Below are 21,057 nucleotides of genomic sequence, written 5' to 3' on the forward strand. Positions count from 1 at the left end.
AGGGGCGGCAGTGTACTTGCCACTCTTCAGTCACATTGCTCTGTGCCATTACTCATACAAAAACAGGAGGGGTGGCAGTGTCCTTGTCACTCTCCAGTCATATTGCTCTGTGCAATTGCTCATACAGAAACAGGAGGAGTAGTAGTGTTCTTGTCACTCTCCAGTCTCTAGTCACATTTTTCTTGTCACTCTCCAGTCACATTGTTCTTGTCACTCTCCAGTCTCAGTGCCGTTACTAACACAGAAACGGGTAACAGTGCTCTTGTCACTCTCCAGTCACATTGTTCTTGTCACTCTCCAGTCACATTGCTATGTGCCATTGATATGGATTCACATCAGTCCACAGAAGTCCAGGAGCACAAAACAGCTGCTGGCACCAGTCATGGTGATACTGATCCCTCTACGTCATCGGCTAAAGCCTATGTTCAAGTGCATATTTGTTTTAAGTCAGGGAAACAAAAATGTAAAGAAAATGCTTTTACCTATTTAAAGAAAAAATACCTTTCTAATAAAGGTGAAAGTTTATTATAGAAAAACATAAAATTGCCAACATGCCATTCTACCTAAAATATTATCAAACATAAAAGCATCAGCTAGCTCCCTTCTCTCAGCTAGATCCCAGCACATGCAGTCTACGCTGTCATCATCCTCACCTTCATCCTCACCCTCATCAGTGTGTACATCATCCTCACATAATACTATTTCATCCCCGCTGGAATCCACCATCACATGAGTCTCTGTACTTTGATGTAATTGCCAGTAATGGCCTTCATCATGAAATTTGTAGGTCATATTACAACAGACCTGTCACGATTTTTATGCAATTCTTTTATACCAGACCAAATGTCAAATGTTGTGATGGCTCATCTGCATCACCACTGGGTGTCTTGGGAAAGCTAAGTTCTTTCCTAGCAGCAGTTGCCAATGAAACTGAGGGAGAAGACGTTGTTGTGTCATGTACCACTTGAGCTGTCAGCTTGCTGACCAGGAGCTCATCGCATCTCTTGTGATCTGGGTCAGTTGGAAAGAAAGAGAAGACATAGTTCTTAAATCTAGGATCATGCACAGTTGCCAAAATGTAGTGATCCAATTTCAAGATTTTGATAACTCTTGGGTCCTGGCGCAGCAAATAAAGTACTTGATCTTCATGTCCGACATACATAGCGGAATTGCTTTGTTTCATCTCCTCCTTCAATATCTCTAGCTGCTTTTCCAAATGTCTAATTAGGGGAATTACTTGACTCAAGCTAACAGTGTCTGAGCTCACTTCACAGGTGACCAAGGCTGCCAAGAGGAATTCAGGGCCCCCGTACAGCAACTTCAAGGGACCGCCGTTGTAGCTGACCATGGCAACATTTATTGCAAAAGTGGGAGTGCTCATACAATTGGGCGCATGGCTGAGCAGCATTAGGGCGTGTCTAGCAGGTGAAAGGAGCTAGGCCACCCTCACACATGAGTGCCCCCAGTTCATGTTATAACACAGTAATGCCACCATTTCCTTTTATGCCACACATAAGTGCCCCAATTCATATTATGCCTCACATGAGTGCCCACAATCACATTATGCCTTACATAAGTGCCCCTAATTCACATTCACAGGGGGGAATACAATGGTAGAGGCCAACCAGAGGGGCTGTGGCCAGCCACTAGAGAGGCATAACCAAAACACCAGAGAGGGTGTAGTAAGCCCATGAAGGACATCTAGCACCATAGAGTAGTATACAAAGAATGCAGTGTGTACATAAAGAGTTCACAGACTTACATTGAGCAGAACAGTCACAAAAATTGGGATTGTCCCACTAGAATCAGAACATTTAACAGACTGTCCTGCTGTCTCCTACCTGTTCTTGTAGCTTTCACCACTTGTGGTTGCAGGTTTCGTTAGTTGTGGAATTTTGGGGGCCTATTTGAAAAAAAAAATGGGTACATTTAGAAAATTCCAACCAGCCCCAGCATTAATAGCACCCAAGATTAATAATTAGGCCTTCCTCCAGCCCCAACATTAAAATAATACTATTCCTATTTAATAAATAAAACTATTTTTCTCCCTCCAAACAGACCCAGCAATAAATTAATAATATTTACACTTCATAAATATACCTATTTCTCGCAACCATTACTGCCATTAAATAATTAATAGTCACATTTAATAAAGAGAAATCATTCTCCCAAAAATCACCCCCAATTTCAATAGCCTCCAAACCACCCCATCCTAAATTAATAGTCCCCACTACTAAATGACCCCACCATCGCCCCACAAACAAAATACCACCCATAAATTAGCCAGCACCTACCTCAGACACTTTACATTGACACTGCACTCTCCATGCTGCTTTTCCCCCCTTCACCTGGCCCCCCTTCATCATTCTGTTCCATGCTGCCCCCCATTCATCACTCAGTGACATGCTGCTTCTCCCCCTTCATCACACTGTGCCATGCTGCCCCCTCTCGTTCATCACACTGTGCCATGCCGCCCCCTCTCGTTCATCACACTGTGCCATGCTGCCCCTCTCTCCTTCATCACACTGTGAGATGCAGTTTCCCCTTCATAACACTGTGCCATGTTGTTCACCCCCCTTCATAACACTGTGCCATGCTGCTTCCCCACCTTCATCACTCAGTGCCATGTTGCTGCCCCGCCCTCCTACATCACTGTACCACGCTGCTTCCCCCATTCTCCTTCACCACACTGTGCCATGCTGCCCCCCCCCCTTCTTCATCATTTGGTGCCTTTCTGCTGCCCCCTTCTTCTTCCTCCCTTGCCTCCTTCACTTACATTTTGTATTGGCTTCCTTCATCTCTTGTCTTCTGTCTTCTTGCTGGGTCCTCTCTGCGCTGCTCTCAACTGAATGTCGGGTATGACGTGATGACGTCACACCCGACATTGAGTGGGAATGGAGTAGAGAAAAGGGAAGAGGGATGCCGGCGCCGCGATCATGTGAGTATTTTATTTTTTATGTTCTTTCAAGTACCCTGCTCCCCCATCAATGAAGGGGGCAGAGACCCCCCGCTTAAAAAAAAAGACAAAGGAAAAAACTAAAAACCTGTGTAGGTTAAAAAAAAACCCAGAAAACAATAGTCGGCAGTGAGGGACCGGGCCGGGCCCTCAAGCATGTCCATGCCCGATTAATTAGTACCCACCCCACCCCCTCTCGGCAGCCCTGCAGGTGACTGATTAGAGTGGTTTCAGCAGCTTGCACAACACGGAAGGTATTCTCCACTGAGCTGGACTAAAGTACATTCCTTCTCAAATTCTATTCTGCTTGCAGCTGCTGCAATCTCCTACATGTTGGTGCAGAATGACGAAAATGACCCGAATTATTTCAGGACACAAATACCATCTCCTGCATGTCAATGTCATTTTTTTAATAAAGCTCTGTACCAGAGGATGATGTACACACTGATGAGGGTGAGGAGGATGACACTGTAGATTGCAGGTGCTGGGATTTAGCTAAGAGAAGGAAGTTAGCTGATGTTGGAATGCTTATTAATATATTGGGTATAATGGCATGTTGGCAATTTTATGTTTTTCTAAAGTAAAGTTTCACCTTTATTAGAGAGGGGGTTTTTTTCTTTAAAAAGGTAAAAGCTTTTTTTTTTACATTTCTGTTTTTTACATTTTTGTTACAGAGACTTCTGTAATGGTGGATTCCAGCGGGGATGAATTAATATTGTGTGAGGATGATGTACACACTGATGATGGTGAGGATGAGGCTATAGACGATGACAACAACATCTTGCCACTGTAGAGTTCATTGACAGCACTGTTAGCTTAGCTGCCTTAAGCCCATTGTTAGCTTGTTTTGTGGGGGGCCCAAACAAACCAAGCACTTCAGCCACAAAGTGGCACTCCTTCATCGTCACCATTTATTTATATAGTGCCACTAATTCTGCAGCGCTGAACAGAGAACTCACTGACATCAGTCCCTGCCCCATTGGGGCTTGCAGTCTAAATTCCCTGACACACACACACACACACACACACACACACAGACTAGGGTCAATTTGTTAGCAGCCAATTAACCTACCAGTATGTTTCTGGAGTGTGGGAGGAAACCGGAGTACCCGGAAGAAACCCACGCAAACACGATGACTGAAGTGCTTGCTTTGTTAAACTCTGCATGTCGTTTTTAAGATCCAATATAAGGGTGGGTGGGAGGAGGACCCAAGGACAATTCCATCTTGCACCACTTTTATTTCCTGGCACTGATGTGTGGCACTGGCAATGTTTCCTAAATGTGATATAAACTGCTTGTTTGTGCCATTGCTCTACCAGCCTCTTGCTGCAGTCTTACAGTTCTTTGACAGCACTCTTAGCTTAGCTGCCTTAAGCCCATTGTTAGGTTGTTTTGTGGGGACCAAAACAAACCAAGCACTTCAGCTACAAAAGTGGCACTTGTCACTAAAGTGCTTTGTTTGTTAAACTGTACCTGCTACCCCTCCTGTTTCTGTGTGAGTTTGTTAAACCTTTTTTAACATATGGGTGGGTGGGATATTATTATATTCCCAAGGACAATTTCATCTTGCACCACTTTCCTTTTCTGCCACAACTGTGCGGCAATGTTTCCTAGATGTGCTTTGAACTGCCATGTGTTTGTGTCGTTGCACTGTCGCTTAGCATTCAGCCAGCTCGTTGCAGTCTTTTTGTCCGAAAGTGTATGAAAATAATATTGTGACCTGTGAAGTAGTCAAAATTGACTGAAAATTAGTGATATTGAGGTTAATAATAAAGTAGGAACAAAAAAAGAGCAAAATTATGTGCTTTTAGAGTATTTGATCAATTTTTCTAAAAAATACAGATACAAAACCAAAACTAAAACCAAAAACACAAACTTAATATAGACCCAAAACCAAACCCAAAACACAGAGGTCAGTGAGCATCTCTTTTTATAACAGTATTGAGTGAACTAAAATAGGAGATGTGAGATTTGTGCAAAGGAAAAATTTTTAGAGAAAAATATTGGACTGCAATAGATTATGAGTCACTATAGGGATAAGTAAGTAGCATGTAAATAAATTTAGGCAAATCAAGCAAAGCTGCTATGCTGCAAGTATGCATAGAATATAAGTGAAGATGATGATTAGAATAGTTAGAGGCCATTGATAAATCACAGCCCACATCTCTAATACTTGCATTCACAAATGTTTTCCCCTACAACAATCCAGGTACAATGGGCCTGAGTCATTAAGGAAAATAAGGCAAAAAAAGGAGTAAATGTTCTCTGGGACAAACCAAGTTACAAAGCAAGGGGTGCAAATTAGTTTATTATTTTGCACCTAAGTTAAATACTGGCTGTTTTTTCATCTAGCACACAAATACCTAATAGCTTTATTTGTACACTGAAATTTAAAGTTGATCTAGGACATGCCCTACCCCAACTATAAATCTGTCCCCACATTTTACATTTACCTCCGTCAACAATGCAACATGGTTTTGCCCAGATACAAAGTTACTCCTTTTTTATGCTTTACTCTCCTTAATGACTCAGGCCCAATGAGTGTAAGAGGGACTGTAAGCTCCTTTTATAAGGCTATAAACATGTTGGATTTGTTTTTCCTTCCTTATTAGTTTCTTTACATGCCATGCACTGTGATTGGCCTAATTCTACATGGGGGCGTTAGTTATTCAGCACATTTTGAGCAGATCTATAATGATTTGTCTGATTCTGAAGTTCAGCCAAATTTCAGCAATTTATCAATCAATTTCTCCATCTTTAGTTATCTGGTTTGACCTTTACAGTTCAGTTTCCTCTGTGATTTCTGGTTGCTGATGAATAATTTGGTTAAGTTGATCTGTGTTATTAAATCATTCTGCTTTGTCCTGTGACACATGCTGTTACTGTTATGACACAAATGGCACTAGACCCAAAAAATAGGATAAGATTTTGTGACCAGGTAGTACTGGATGGATCCCAGTACTGGTAACAGGTAGTTTGGAGGCTGGTCACAGACTGGATGCTTCGGCAGTTGTAGTGCAGACTGATATACAGGAGGCAGCGAAACTGGCCCCAGGTGGTGGTTAAGCAGAGTACTGTGGTAGTTATAATGCAGGAGACAGCAGAAGTTTAACACAGGCTTGAGATGCAGCAGAGTATTGTAGCATCTTCAGTATAGATGAACAAACAGTAAAAACTGTGGAAACTGGTCACAGGCTGAAAGTGCCGCAGCATGTGGTGGAGGTTGCAGTGCAGGCAGAAACGCAGAGAACTGTGGAAGCTGTTACAAGTTGAGGTGCAATCAGGGGCGGATCTAGACAACTGCTTTACCCCGGGCGATTTTAGGGTGGGGGGGTTTAGGCCCCGCCCCCTTTCTGATTTCTAAGGCTGCCGGCGGCTGCACAGTATGTCCAGGTCCATTCAGCAGTGGCAGTGTGCTGCCCCACTGCTCTGATTGTGTTTAAAACACAATCAGAGCAGTCGGGCAGCACAATGTCACTGCTGAACGGACCTGCACAGTGTGCAGCTGTCGGCAGCAAGCCCCTGCTAGGGGAGGCGATCGCCCCGATCGCCCCCCTTGGATCCGCCACTGGGTGCAATAGAGTGCTGCAGTGGAGATGGACCCACAGGGGACTAAAGGAACTAGTCACAAACTAACGAGCCTGACAGGTACTGTCTGTTCAGAAGTTACTGCTGACATACATAATGGCGAGGAAAACGAATCAGAATACAGATGCGGGTTAGTGTCACTCATACTTGCCTACTCTCCCGGAATTCCCGGGAGACTCCCGAATTTCAGGGAGTCCTCACTGACTCCCGGAAAAGTAGGCAAAGCTCCCGCATTTGCCGAAATTCACAGCAGTGAATGGAGAAGGCAGGGCTTAATCGTGTCATTAAGCTCCGCCCCCTCCATTCAATGCCGTAAATCTCAGCTTTTTATAGTGGGGGCAGGGTTATGGTGACGCGACAATGTCACCACACCCTCCTCCTACCCCATGTCACATGACTTCTCCCCTCGATCTCCCGGGAGAGAGATCTTGAAAGCTGGAATGTATGGTGTCGCTTTGCAGGTTTCAGAGTTTCAGATTAAAAATTCCATAAGCTTTCATTTGTTCACTAACAAACACCTTATTTTGCGGTCCCTCAGTCTTTTTCAGATGTCCCACACTAGGATTCCTGCAGTTCCAAGGCCATAAGGTATTTACCTAAGTAGCTTGATGTGATTAATAAAATTTAGAATTTCTTTAGATGATTGGCTTTCATTAACATTCTAATTGCCATCTTTCTTTCTGCAACTCTGTTTTGCTATGGAGTGCACAGTGCTTTTTTTGGTGTTCAATACCCTGCCCTTACACTGTTTGAGCTTCTCTGCCCCATTATCATCTTGTAGTATTTAGACTTGTCCTGGAACGGACTTGTCCTGGAACGCGTTTTATTATGCTGCTCAAATGCAGTTTATGCTCCAATTTCTCTGCATACGTCACTATGGATCAGCTCTATAGATTTACATTGTATCTTTAACTTTAATACAGCAGATGCATAAGTATATTGCATTTATACATAACTAAATAAGAAGATATTTATTGAATCAAGATGCCCAAGTCCCAAGTGCCTATGCCATGTGTGATTGCCCTTATGGTGATAGGTCTGAGGGGCGATGTTAAGTTCACTGCACCTAATGTATTGTTGGACATACAGAAACTTTTAGGGCATAAATACACACATTTCCATATTGCATATGCATACCAAAATGTGTCTGTATCTAGATTTATATGTACCTTAGACTAGCAGATGTTTACGTCTGGAGAGACAAAACGAAGGCTTGTAAGAATAAATTGCATACAGTAAGGGCATGCCCAACAACTCTACATGAGGCACATAATCTCCACTTTTGACTGTTTGCTGTTTCAACAGTTGGGATTTTTCAACCATGCTGAACTGTGCATACTTTATCTTTGAAACCAACAGAGAGTCTTTTATTGGTCAAGCATTTCATGGCTGTGAGACTCCACTATAAATATAGAACACAATAGGTCTTTTATAATATTTATGCATTTTATGAAGAACTTGTTACACAGCTCAGGTAGCCCTGAAAAATTCCCTTCACAGTGACACTGTCCTCATTTGTAAGAGACACTTGCTCATTGAGTCACAGTGTATTTGGTGCAAAATGGTTTACCACTGATCATGTGACTCATCAGTTCAGTTGACGAACCAATTTGACAACCCGCATTCTACTGGCTAAATATTTCATTAGGAGTTCTGTTTTATTTTCAACACCCTCTGCAGATTTTTTTTACTGTGACTTTAATTTTCCCATGTTCTTTATTTGTTCAAATGGAGCAGTCTTTGTTTGTGGTCTGGTTTCTTACAGAAAAATATTCTGCATTCTGTCTTCCATAATTTCTCCACTTTAGGAACTGTTTCTGTTCTCACTGTTTCTTTTCTTGCTTTACTTTCCTTCCTGTTGTTGTATTCAACAATTAAATTGCCGTTGACAAACAGAAACATGAGTTATTAATCTGGTCTTGTTTCTATGGACTTAATTAAAGTTCCATATGATTCAGGGATGCAAGGCTGCACAGTAGTAAAGTTGCTATATGGGTTTCTTTAATGTTCTCTCCAATTCCCACTCCAATTGCACATAAAGTTGCTGTATATATATATATATATATATATATATATATATAATTGCCTTCAGAAGTAGGTAGAACGATAAGGGACCTAAAGACGAGAAAATAGGAACAGATCCGGAACATAAAGAAAGAAGTCACAAATCACAGTGTCCCCAAACACTACAGATCACGCCACTGCCATGACCCATCTTAACTCACCTTCATCAGCGTCAAACTAGTAAAGAAGCTCTGGAGAGGAGCTGACTTTATAGCCCAGATATCAAGAGAAGAAACAAGGTGGCTCCATGTACTAGACACCATCACGCCTAAGGGCTTCAACATAGACCTTAGGGGTGATGGTGTCCAGTACATGGACACCATCACTACTAAGGGCTTCAACATAGACCTTGATCTGGTCCCCTCCTCTGACCTCTGGATGCTTTCTCCCTCCCTCTTTCCTACCTCCTACCCATTCTACCACTACTGCCCCCCACAACACAACCATTCAATATATACCTCTTATTCATCCTTTTCTCCTCCCCTTCTTCACCCTGCTGCCTTCTGCCTACACATTCTTGCTTTTACCCTGTACCTCTAAAGGTTCCAGTCAACAACCCCACTCCTTCCACCCTTTTCCACACCTCCTCCTATGCCACATTCCACCATACTGCACACCCACTCACTGCATGCTCTCTCCGTTGTCCTGCACTACTACACAAATTCCCTAATTCCTCCCCTCTCAAACTCATATGCCCTATTTCCAACGCTCTTTCATTCCACATGCTGTTTTTCCCTCCCCGAATCTTTCCCATCTCCATAGCAACTTCTGCCTCATCAGACATGCTATCACTCCCTCCCCGACTCATTCCCATCTACATGGTGTCACAAATCATCCTACCAGTTAAGTTATCAGAGCCTGTTTTAGATGAGATCTTCACCTTTAGCAACCCCCGTTCCCATGGAACCAGATATGTTCACCAGTACTTGATAATTTGCTGAATTTAGGGCTAGATTTACTAAGCTGCGGGTTTGAAAAAGTGGGGATGTTGCCTTTAGCAACCAATAATATTCTAGCTTTCATTTATTTAGTGCTTTCTTCAAAATGACAGCTAGAATTTGATTGGTTGCTATTGGCAACATCCCCACTTTTTCAAACCTGCAGCTTAGTAAATCTAGCCCTTAGTCTCAAGTAGTGATAACTTAACTCAGGTAGGTCAACACCACAGAGGACTAGGTAGTGGGATGCTGAGCAGAGATTTCTGTGGCAACAGGGATAAAGGATTCACCATGATCAGATATACTGAGTAGCAGTAAGGTGTAGTACCAACCTTCACCAGTATAACAACTTGACACTGTTGAGTAGATGAAGGATGTAATGCCAGATGGGGCCTGTGTGGGGATGTTGCTGGAGAGCAGCACACAGTGCAAGGGAATGTGCAGAGGCAAGATGGAATTACAAATCTGTATAGTAAAACACAGCTGACACAGGAAGATGCAATGGAGCAAATAGCGGTCACCATGATCCTGTGGCTGGGAAGTGGTATCACAGATAACAGGCAGAGTGAAACACCAGGCGAAAGGGTCGGTCCAGGCAACAATAAATGTGATCAGGGTCACAAGAAATAAGGTCAATCCAGGGGACAATCAGGGGTGGTCTGGTCACAGGCAAAGTTCAAAACCGAGTTTCTGACAAAAAGCAAAATATACACAGGAACAGGAGAACGGAGAAGCAAGCATGTGAATGCTATAATGAGCAATGGTTCAGTGAACCTGACAAGTATTTAAAGCAGTGGTAGCCATTCAGAGTAGGTTTCAGATTAAGCTGCAAGTGAGTGGAGTGCATGTGATCGCACCCAGGCTGACATCAAGACTGCAACAGCAGAAACAAAAAGAGTAATTGCCTGCTGTTCCTAACACATGGCAACTTTCTGCCTCCTCTCTTCTGATCACAAATTTCCACTGCATCCTCCAATCATGGAAGACTCCTCTTCCCTCCGCCCCACCACTTTAAATACCACTCCTCCTTTAAATACCACAGGGATCACAAGAGTAGTAATCGCTGAAGAAGTCTGACCACACATACAAAACGTGTTGGATACCCCCAAGCACCCATAGCTTTCCAACTCCCTACCTCCACAGAACACTATGCTGCTAAGAGGCAACAACAAGTAATAGGTTGAACCAGAGTGTGCGTCCCATGGAACCCCATCTGCATTCCATGGCAGCCATCTTGGATCTGGAAGAACCCCACAACAGCCTACACATGCTACTGCTTGTAAGTACAACAAACAAACTGCTTTTATAAGCGCAAAATGATCATAAACAGTCTGACATTGTTAGGGCCTATGAGCTTTAAAAATACTGGAGCCATCACTTCAAAATGAGTAAGCTATATGTTATGTGCAGCTATAACATACCATTATAAAAATGTATGCAGCTATAGCCTCTATTGGGCTATCTCCCTAACTTGAGCTACACCTTGCCCAGAACTTAAATATATTCCCCTTTCCCACCAGACCCTCTATACCAGGCCTGGTCAACCTGTGGCTCTCCAGGTGTTGAGAAACTACAAATTCCAGCCCACCCTACCAGCAATTGGCTGGCTATTTATTGGCAAGCATGCTGGGGCTTGTAGCTTCACAAGACCTGGAGAGCCACAGATTAGCCAGGCCTGCTCTATACTGTCCATCTACCTTTACCTGACACCTACATACTGCAACCTATCTACCTACCATCTCTTTCCAGTTATAACTTTCAAGAGGTTTTAGCTCCCCACCCTCACTTGTTTTTGTTATCTGAGCAGGACAAGAACATTTGATAGACTCATTAATTCATCATCAGCGCACCTACTGCCAAGACTCTGCAAAATTGTTCCCATCTGGACGAACTGAATACACCTATTACAACTCAACACAATAAGGTGATCTACACCATAACAGTTAGCCAACACACTCCTAACATAACACTTATTTTCGGTTCTATACAGATTCAAAAACATACAACCTCAACTTTGCATCACGGTACCACGGACTATAATTTCAGAATTTTGTTTACCTGCTATTGTATTTTCTGATGCTTTTACAGTCTCATGCTGTATACTTTATGTGGGAGTGGGAAGATACCGGGTTTAATGTAACCTTCCGCACCACACGGCTGGCCAACCCAGTACCTATCCAGGGTTTAAAATCACCCAGGCAAATATCCAAAATAAAACAAATACATTTATTTAACAAAATGGTAGCACGAAACAGCAATAAACATATTTAAATAATAACTTGCAACAAATAGCACTACAGTCTGGCACAGACAACATACAGGGTATAATGAAAACACCTCAGCAGTATCCTTGTCACTCTCAGGGACTGCTGTCTACCAATCTAAGTTTACCCCCTCTCTCCTTTAAGGCTACCAGCAAAGGTAACGACCTTGAGTCACTGTCACTGCGCTTTCGGAAGACACACAGCTCCCCAAGACCTGGAGAGGTAGATCAGGGCAATGGCAGAACTCCAGGGACCGATTGTCCCATTCCTCTCAGGGGCAGAGAATTATATTTCAATGCCAACCTGACCTCAGCTATCACTTTTTAGTGAATGCCAATTTGCTGTCCTCTAGAGCTCATATTTAAGCCCAAAAATGACCTCATCAGCAATTTCAGGACCTGCCTGATTAGTCCTTTTTGGTGTTTACCTTTTCACAGGTAAACATACAACCATTGGGATAGCATATGAGTCACTCCTGATTTAATTAGGGAAAGGTATTGTTCTGTGGCTATACAACAGAGTTTGTTAAAACAGGAGAGATCACAATCCAGACACATTTGCATTTAAATACACAATGCAGTCCTCTGTAATTAAACATCCAGCTCACATCTAAACAAAGATGAGAGACCCCCTGGTGTGCTGTACATTCATACAGGACTGGTGGACAATAACCCTTTTGCCTAGACTGAATTAATGGACTAGTCTGCGCGATAACGATACATGCTGGCAGACCTTTTACTACTTTCAAAATAGAATAAGCACAAGTCTAAATATGACTGAGAAATATGAGGGCTAGAAAAAGTATATGTTTTTATAGTCTGCATTTGACAGGTTGAGGTCATATTAATACCTTGTTTCCCCACAGGAAGGTATAGTTTAGTATTTCAATTTGAAAAGCTTTCATACATTGTTTTCCCATTTTTCATCTTTCTCTTTCAGATGACTACTACTTTGGCCTTCAACAACATTGTTTTCTGGTCTACTTGACCTGTGAGAAGTATTCAGCACATTTTTACATATAAAGTTTTCCACTCTGAACTTCCATAGCTGTTATTACTGCAACTCCAGAGTGGCAGAGGTGTAGTAATTGTTGCATAATCAATACCTTTTATTTACCTGCAATATCTTGCCAATTATTAATAAGACTTGCAGAGAAATAAAAGGATATTTAAAATATAAGTCAAATAATTATTTGACTTATATTTTAAAACATGACACAAAAAGTACATGAAACAGGAAAATGGGCACAAGTCTTTGAGAAGAAGTTGACAGATACAGAGCAAAGCCCCAAATAAAATTTGAACAAATGCTGCTTGTAGCAATATATACTATAATTATAAAAGTGCTAGAATAATGATCTGTAAGTTCAAAATGTTTGTAATTAAGGACAGATGAACACACTTGGATTAAAAGAACATATACAGTATATTCAAAATAACAGCATAATAGGTATGCAACAAATTCAAAAAGAGGAACAAAAGGAAGTATAACACCATAGTTACCTACTCTCCCAGAATGTCCGGGAGACTCCCGAATTTTTGGGAGTTCAACCGGACTCCCGAGAGAGCAGGCAAAAATCCCGGATCCAGCCGTCTCCGTTCTTTAATATGATGGGGGCGGGGCTAAATGCTGCATTGTGGCCCCGTCCCCTGCTGCGATTAGCTACGATTGACAAGGGTGGAGCCTAATGGTGCACCACACGTGGTCACGCCCCCTTGACAGACCCCCTCCCGGACAGCTGCCTCCAAAAGTAGGCAAGTATGTATAACACAGGAACAGGAAGAAAGAGGGTGAAACACATCGAACTCACATTGACTAGCAACTTTTTTCCCTTTCTATGGTAATCATTTATGCTGTATGTAACTATTAATATTTCACCTGCTGTGGAATCAGTGGTCGAAGTGGGTTGGTATATGATATGTCATACTGCCACTTCTCCTACAGCCTTCATTGTAAAACAATAACATTTCATTCACTTGCATTTTGGACAGTTTTGACTGTTTTTAACATTTAATTATTCACTAAATTTCCACTTCGACCACTGTGTTGAATTCTATGTTTCTGTTGTAACTGGCAAAAGCTGTATTTCAGTATATGATGGATACCAATGTGTTTGATTACAGGTAAGAATTCTAAGGATTTAATTGCAGTCACAACAGCTTTTGTATGTTATAGGATTTCATTGCCAGGTGGTCTCATCTCACAGGAATTACAAAAGGTTTCTATAGTGCTACTTTGAACACTTGTATTTTAAATAGAAAATTAGAATTTTGGGCAACTTGAAGACCTGAGATATGAGGCACATTTAACGTATACTACAGTACTACAGAAGGAAAAATAACAAGAACGTGTGTGTACTCCTCAACATAGAAACAATAAAGTTATTGCAGGATCTGAAATATACATAACACATGAACAATGACAGTTTCTGATTTAATTATAAAACTTGTAAATGTGTGAATATATTCAGTGATTCACCATTTAAAATGCCATAAACTGTGTCTTTTTCAATAGTTTTTGTTAACCAGAGCCATCTTTTGGCTTTCAACTTTTGCTGTTATTTAGTTTTTGCACCTCTTCGATTACCTTTATTAGTTCTATAGTTTAAATCTCAAATTTCAATATAATATTTCAAATCAAATAATTTTAAACCACATCTACTCTGTCATTTATTTGAGTGCAAAATAGTGGGTTTACGAGATGCAGTAATTCTGTTTAATGAGTGCAAAATCCCTTCTGACAGAAGCAGTTTAAATAAAGTTGATAGAACAGCCAGTGGGTGAGCATGCAAAGGAGACAGCTGTGAGACTGCGGCTACATGCAGTACTCATCCTCAGGGGCAGGCTGGCCTTCCCCTGGGCCGGTCCCATAGTGGGCTACCTTGGGCTGGGTCACTGGGCCACCTGCATTTTTTTCCATTTTCCTAATGGGCTACTGAGTTAAGTCTTGCCCCCCGGGTTAAAATATGCCAGCCCTCCCCTGCTCATCCTAATTAGAGCTTTCTGGCTGTCAGTGACCAACAGTATCTCACAGGTTAGTGTCTGTAGAATGAAGTGATGAAGGTTCACAACATTGGGAGTACTCACAACAGATCGGACTAGGGAGCTTGAGAAAATAGCAGAAAAGCAGGGCAGTAATCAGCATGGAGCAGTTTGAAATGCAGGATTCTGTGAGTAGCCAAAATGGAGATAAAATTATGTATCTGGAAAGCAGGAATAGTAGTACAAAAATCGTGTTCCAAAAAAATAAAGCGTATTAAAATAATTGGAACCTAAACCACTTTGTTTTTTTAGGTTAAGAGAGAGAGGTGTTTATGAGACAGAATATTTAGTGTCGCAATTAGAATAAAGAACATTAAAATAATTGAAACCACAGCTATTGTGGTAATATAAGATCCATTTATGGCTGCAGCTGGTATAAACAATATTCTGATCATTTGAATTACACCTATTGTTATATTAATTTGAGTTAACAAATATGTTTCAAAGTCTCGGTAAACAGAAGATATAAACAAACTCAACCCTATCACCGGAAAAAAGAGACTTATTTATAGGCCCTACAACACAACATTGCTTTTGCAAGTACTATACAGTAAATTTCACTTGAGCCCTTACCCCTATTGAAGTATATGTTTGATGAAGATCAAGGGTATATATTAAATCACTATATAGACACTGAAATATCTGGGCGAATGAATGAAGAACTGCTAGCTAGTACTTTTATATGGTCTTGGTCATGTGATGGTGACTGTTGGTGCTCCTATCGGCTCCTTTCTGTAAACTTTGTGAATGGTCTGTTTCTGCAAGGAGTATTTTTATTTGTCATATCATCTGAATAAGGCTTAATTCGTGAATTGATCTAATATATCTAAATTAGTAAGTTAGTATGAATTTCAGCTTCAAATTATTTTATTTGCTCATTTCTACCACTGTTGCCAGTTTGTCAGAAGGCCTGAAGACTAAAGTGTAAAAGTATATGTGGTAATATTGGTGTGGGTTCCCATTCCTCAATACAGGTTTCCTTGCTTGTCTTTCCATTTTCTATTCGCTCTACCTTCAAGAGATGGGGGGTTCAGCTGGAATATATTGTGCAATGATTTGCCCTACTCTTATGTGCTCCTTGTAATAAATTGATAAGATCAGCCTCCCTTCTCTATTTTATGTGTAGTTTTTTTTCTGGGTGTCATTTCCTCTATATAATTGTAGAGGAAATGACGTAGATCTCTGGAAATTTATTAAGTTATTCTTTGTTTTATATGTAGGGAAACCAATGTGGTTACTCTCAACATTCAGTGTTACTAAAACATTATGGTTATTTTAATTTTTAGTGGGGAATTCAATTAGCTGCGAGGTACCACTGGACATCCATCTGCACACATTGCTGACCAATACGGCACCGAATCTCTTTTTCCACTTATCTCTGTGGGATGGAAGGAAAATGAGCAGAGACTTGAGAAGAATCTGAGGCACCTCACAGCCCCTCTTAGAGTTGAATCCCCACCTACTAAAGACACCTTAGGCCTGATTCATTAAGGAAAGTAAGGTAAAACATGAGTAAGTTTTCTCCTGGACGAAACCATGTTACCATCCAAGGGGTGCAATCAGTTTATTATTTTGCACATAAGTTAAATCCTGGCTGTTTTTTCATGTAGCACACAAATACTTGATAGTTTATTTGCACACTGAAATTTAAATCTAAAATTAAAAATTTAAGATCTAGGACATATACTACCCAACATTTAAATCTGCCATCAAATTTTAAATTTACCTCTCCCTTCAATGCAACATTGTTTTTCCAAGGTACAAAGTTACTCATTTTTTTGCTTTACTTTCCTTAATGAATCAGGCCCCTTATGTTTACATTTACAAACTAGCACACTCTGTAGCAATAAATAAATAAATAAATATAATACATATAATAAAATAAATTATAAATTTAATTCAAACATTATTCACATTTAGAAGTTTTGGCTGTCTTTAAGATTTAGTTATTCACTAAATAGGTGTTGGGCAAAAAAGAGCCTATTGGGGTCTCCTATATAACTTATTGAGTCCATCTGTGTAAATCCTTATATTAAACTTTATTCATATCAATTATGATAATAAGGGCCCATCACATTGCTCTTACACAGGAATGGTTTATACAAATGTACCATCTATATATATTTATATTATTGTCTCCTTCAGGATTTACAATAACAGCAATATAGTCAAACAGTGACATGTTTTTACACTACTTCTATTGCAATATTTTTATGACATAGACACAATTTGTTTCCCATATTTATATCTTAGATATGCTTGACTCTGAGCCAGGAGACACAAAGTGTTTAGGTTTGGCACACAGTAAGTCAATATGCTAGTGCAATATGCAAGTATTTATCGTACTGTCTACATGTCAGCAATTATTTAATTATTTCTGTTGCTATTTAGAGTATGATTGTTTGGGAAAGTTTAGACTGCAGTAAATCTCACCAGACTTACGCTAATTGTTTATTTCTGCATGCGAATGTTAGTCTCCACGAATCTTTGTTTATATTTATATATATTTAATATCAGATGTTTGATATGCTAAATTGCTGCTTAATGTTCTCACATTTTTATATCTTTTTACAGAAAACAAAAATTCAAGTGTTTTGCTGGGGGAATATGGTTGTGCTATCGTCCAGAAGGTATTGGGTAACCCAATAATATGCCCTCTGCAACCACTGTTATATTTCTTTCATTTCACTCTACAATGAAGTTTTGTTTTTTCACTGCTCCACAAAACTAGGCATCAGTGCTTCAACTTTGTATGTAACAAAGAACAACCTCACTCAGCTAGAAGAAAAGCTAGTGCTCAGTCTATGTATAGCAACCTCACAGTAAAACTAATATGGATAGTTTCTCCGGATAGATATATATGTATGATTTCCAAATAATCATTTTTGCATAATTCTCTCTACATTTATTTAGCTTATTAGAGAGTAGTTGACAAGGAAATGTAAAATAAAAAATAATCTACATTTACACATTAATCTTTATTTTTAAAATGCTCTTCCATCAGAAGCACCTTCCAACATTTATCTGAATAATCAGCAACCCAACAGGTTGATTGGCATTTTACAGATATTAAGTGTATTTCTTTCCAAAAAATTAGGTATTTACATATGTATGCTTGTATGATAACTTCAATTGCCTATTTCCTGTGCCATTTTCTTCTTTGCTCACTCTGGTGCATTTGGTACTCCCACTTAACTTCCTACCTTTTTCTGCCTCCCTCCCCTCTTCCCCCTCTCCTGAATCTGCCTCCATTCCCCCTTCTCTCCCTCTCACCCCTGTGTCTTTATGTCTGTCTACCCCTCCCCTTAGATTGTACGCTCCCTTGAGCAGGGCCATCTCTCCTCCTGTTTCCTGCACCTTTAACTTTGCTTACCAGCTACCTTTCCCCCCACCCCTCTGGGGGTCTCCCCGTAATCCGCGCCCTTCCTCTTGGGCTCCGGCACCTGCTGGTCTTCCCTCCGCCTCTCTCTCGCTGTGCTTTGAGCTTGCTGAGTTACTGTGCTTATTGTTTACTGTACCGTGTCGTCCCACCTTGTATTGTACTTGTTTGTCCCTGTACGGCGCTACGGACACTGAGTGGCGCCTTATAAATATTACACTCCCAGTGGGCTCTGCTTATCTAAGGGTGAAAAACATTTGCACAGGAAAGCCTATTTATTAAGTATCTGCTCTGTTAGTGCTATCTCTGGATGGTGTTAACAGAAAGAGAAGCAAAAAAAATAACCAGAGTGCATAGTCAGAGCTATAATGAGCGTGGTGAGGCTGCCCAGGGTGCAAGGCAGAGCGGGCACAATGCCCACCCACTATATACAGCCCCCCAGGTAGACGTTAAGTCATGTAGCACACACCGCAGGACTGGAACTGCTCTGTAACAGGGAGACACCATGATGAGTAAAGCGCCAGGCTCCCTGCTGACTACAGCATCACATCACTGACATTCAAACATGACGTCAGGATGCTGTATAGAGTCAGCAGGGAAATAGGAAGAAACAGGAAGAAGATGCAGAGATAAGAAGAGAAACTGAGGAGCTCTATTCTGAGGGGGCTTGAGAGAACTGGGAGGGATTAGCTGGAGAGAGTGGGAGAGGGGAAGGGGCTGGAGAGAATGGGTGGGAAAATGGGGCTGAAGAATACAGGGGGGTACTGTATTGAAAAAGGCAGTGATGTGTTTTTATTAGCAATATAAATCTCTTTTAATTGTAGTGGCAATCAGTAAGCCATTCGTTTGATTGTGGAGCTTTGTGGGGAAATAGGCCTTTATATTAAATGGGAATGATTTTAATTTAATGTCGGGGCTGGTGAGGGATGAAATCTGACGGTTTATTAAATGGAAATTCTATTAATTTAATGTTGGGGCTGATGAAGAGTGAAGTAGGTCTGTTTATTAAATGTGGATGCTATTATTTTAATGTTAGGGCTGGTTGGGGGTAAGGAGGCCTATTTTTAATCGTAAATACTATTCATTGATGGCCTGGTTAGCGTGAAGGAGGCCTAATTATTAAATGTGGGTGCTATATTTAGATCAGGGCTGTATGAGGGGGGAATAAGCATAGTTATTAAATGTGAATGCTATTAATTAAATTCTGGATCTGATTGAGTGGAAAAAAAAGATGTCTGTTTATTGAGCAAAAACATTTAATGTCGGACTGGTTGGGGTTAGAGTGGCCTAGTAATTAGTCATTGCTCGACTTTCCAGGAGGTGAATAGTCTCTTTTCCAAGTAGGGCCCCGATGTTCCAAGATCCAGCCAAGCAGCAACTGAGCTTAAGACTCCTGCAACAGCACCACCAGGTAGTCAATGAGAACTGCTGCAGCAAAGGAAGTTAAGATAGAACCAGATCTGGGGGATACCCTGAATAAAGTGGATTGGGATGAAATAAGAGCTAACACTGCCTCCAGCTCTATTTGTGTGAAAATAAAAGAAAATGAATAGAAACTCTTATAATGGAGGTATTTAGTTCCTACTAAATTAAATAAAATTTTCCCTGACTTATCTAGTAGATACTGTAGGGGCTGTACAATGGGAGGATCCTTCCTTCACATATGGTGGCAAATGCCCCAAATTAACCCCTTTCTGGCTGGAGCTCTGAAACTTTGTGTCCCAAAATATTGCAAATTGACATCCCCCTCTCCCCCAGGTTTTTCCTCTTACCACTTGCAATCCCATCTGCTACTGTCAATGAAATAAAAATGTTCAGACACATTGCTTCAGCTGCCGTATGGCAAATAGCCACTGATTGGAAACAAACCTACGCTCTGACGCTTCAAACGATTATTGATAGAATTTGGTACACATATAAAATGGAATATATGACTAGCATTCTTAACAATATGTCTAAATTGTTTAACAAAATATGTGCATCATGGGCTTCCTACTTCTATATCCAAAACCCCTTCTTAACATAACTAGTTAAGGTTTTGGTCCTCATCCCCCTACTCCTACACCTTACCCCTCCCCTCACCCCTTCCTTTTCTCTTTTTTTTGTTCTATATTACTTCATAGCGGCATGTCACACCGCTCTTTTATCTAAATTCTTTCTTTAATTCTCTCATTTTCTTTTTTTTCTTTTCTTTCTGTTGAAAAAATGGTTCAGTACCTACTACTATCAGCCTTCTAGTTACAAGCTCAAAACCATGTCTATGTCATTTTTGTTTGTTACAATTATTACTCACACTTATGTCTCTGTATTTGAATGCTTATATGTTTATTGTCTTTATAACGTCCTTGTCTGATATTCCCTGCTGAACTTTGAATAAATAGAGTTGATACATAATCTCAAACAGAGTGTGTAGCTCAACTGTTTCTTGAAGACAGAAGGCCATACTTTGACATTGTTGCATACATCTATTCAACACTGAGCTATCTAGGTTTATTTGTGCCTTATTATTACTTTGAACAAAACCTATTAAACTCTTATTTTTGATTAAAGGTTATTTGTAGGGTACCACAAATTCTACATCGCTCTATATGAAATGTAACAAATCATACATAAAACAAATCATACACAAAAACAGAACAAGTGCAAAGAGAAGAGAGGACCCTGCTCAAGAGATAGTTTACAATCAAATTCTTCCTTATTTGTTTCATGTAGCTGGTAAAATAGAAATATACTGCAAAATTTACTTATTAACTGCTAATTATTGGAATGCCAGGCTAAAAGCTACAATGAAATGATTGAATATCTAAATGCATCTCATCTCTAGCA

The sequence above is a fragment of the Mixophyes fleayi genome, chromosome 6, assembly GCF_038048845.1.
Source record: "Mixophyes fleayi isolate aMixFle1 chromosome 6, aMixFle1.hap1, whole genome shotgun sequence".
Taxonomy (NCBI): domain Eukaryota; kingdom Metazoa; phylum Chordata; class Amphibia; order Anura; family Limnodynastidae; genus Mixophyes; species Mixophyes fleayi.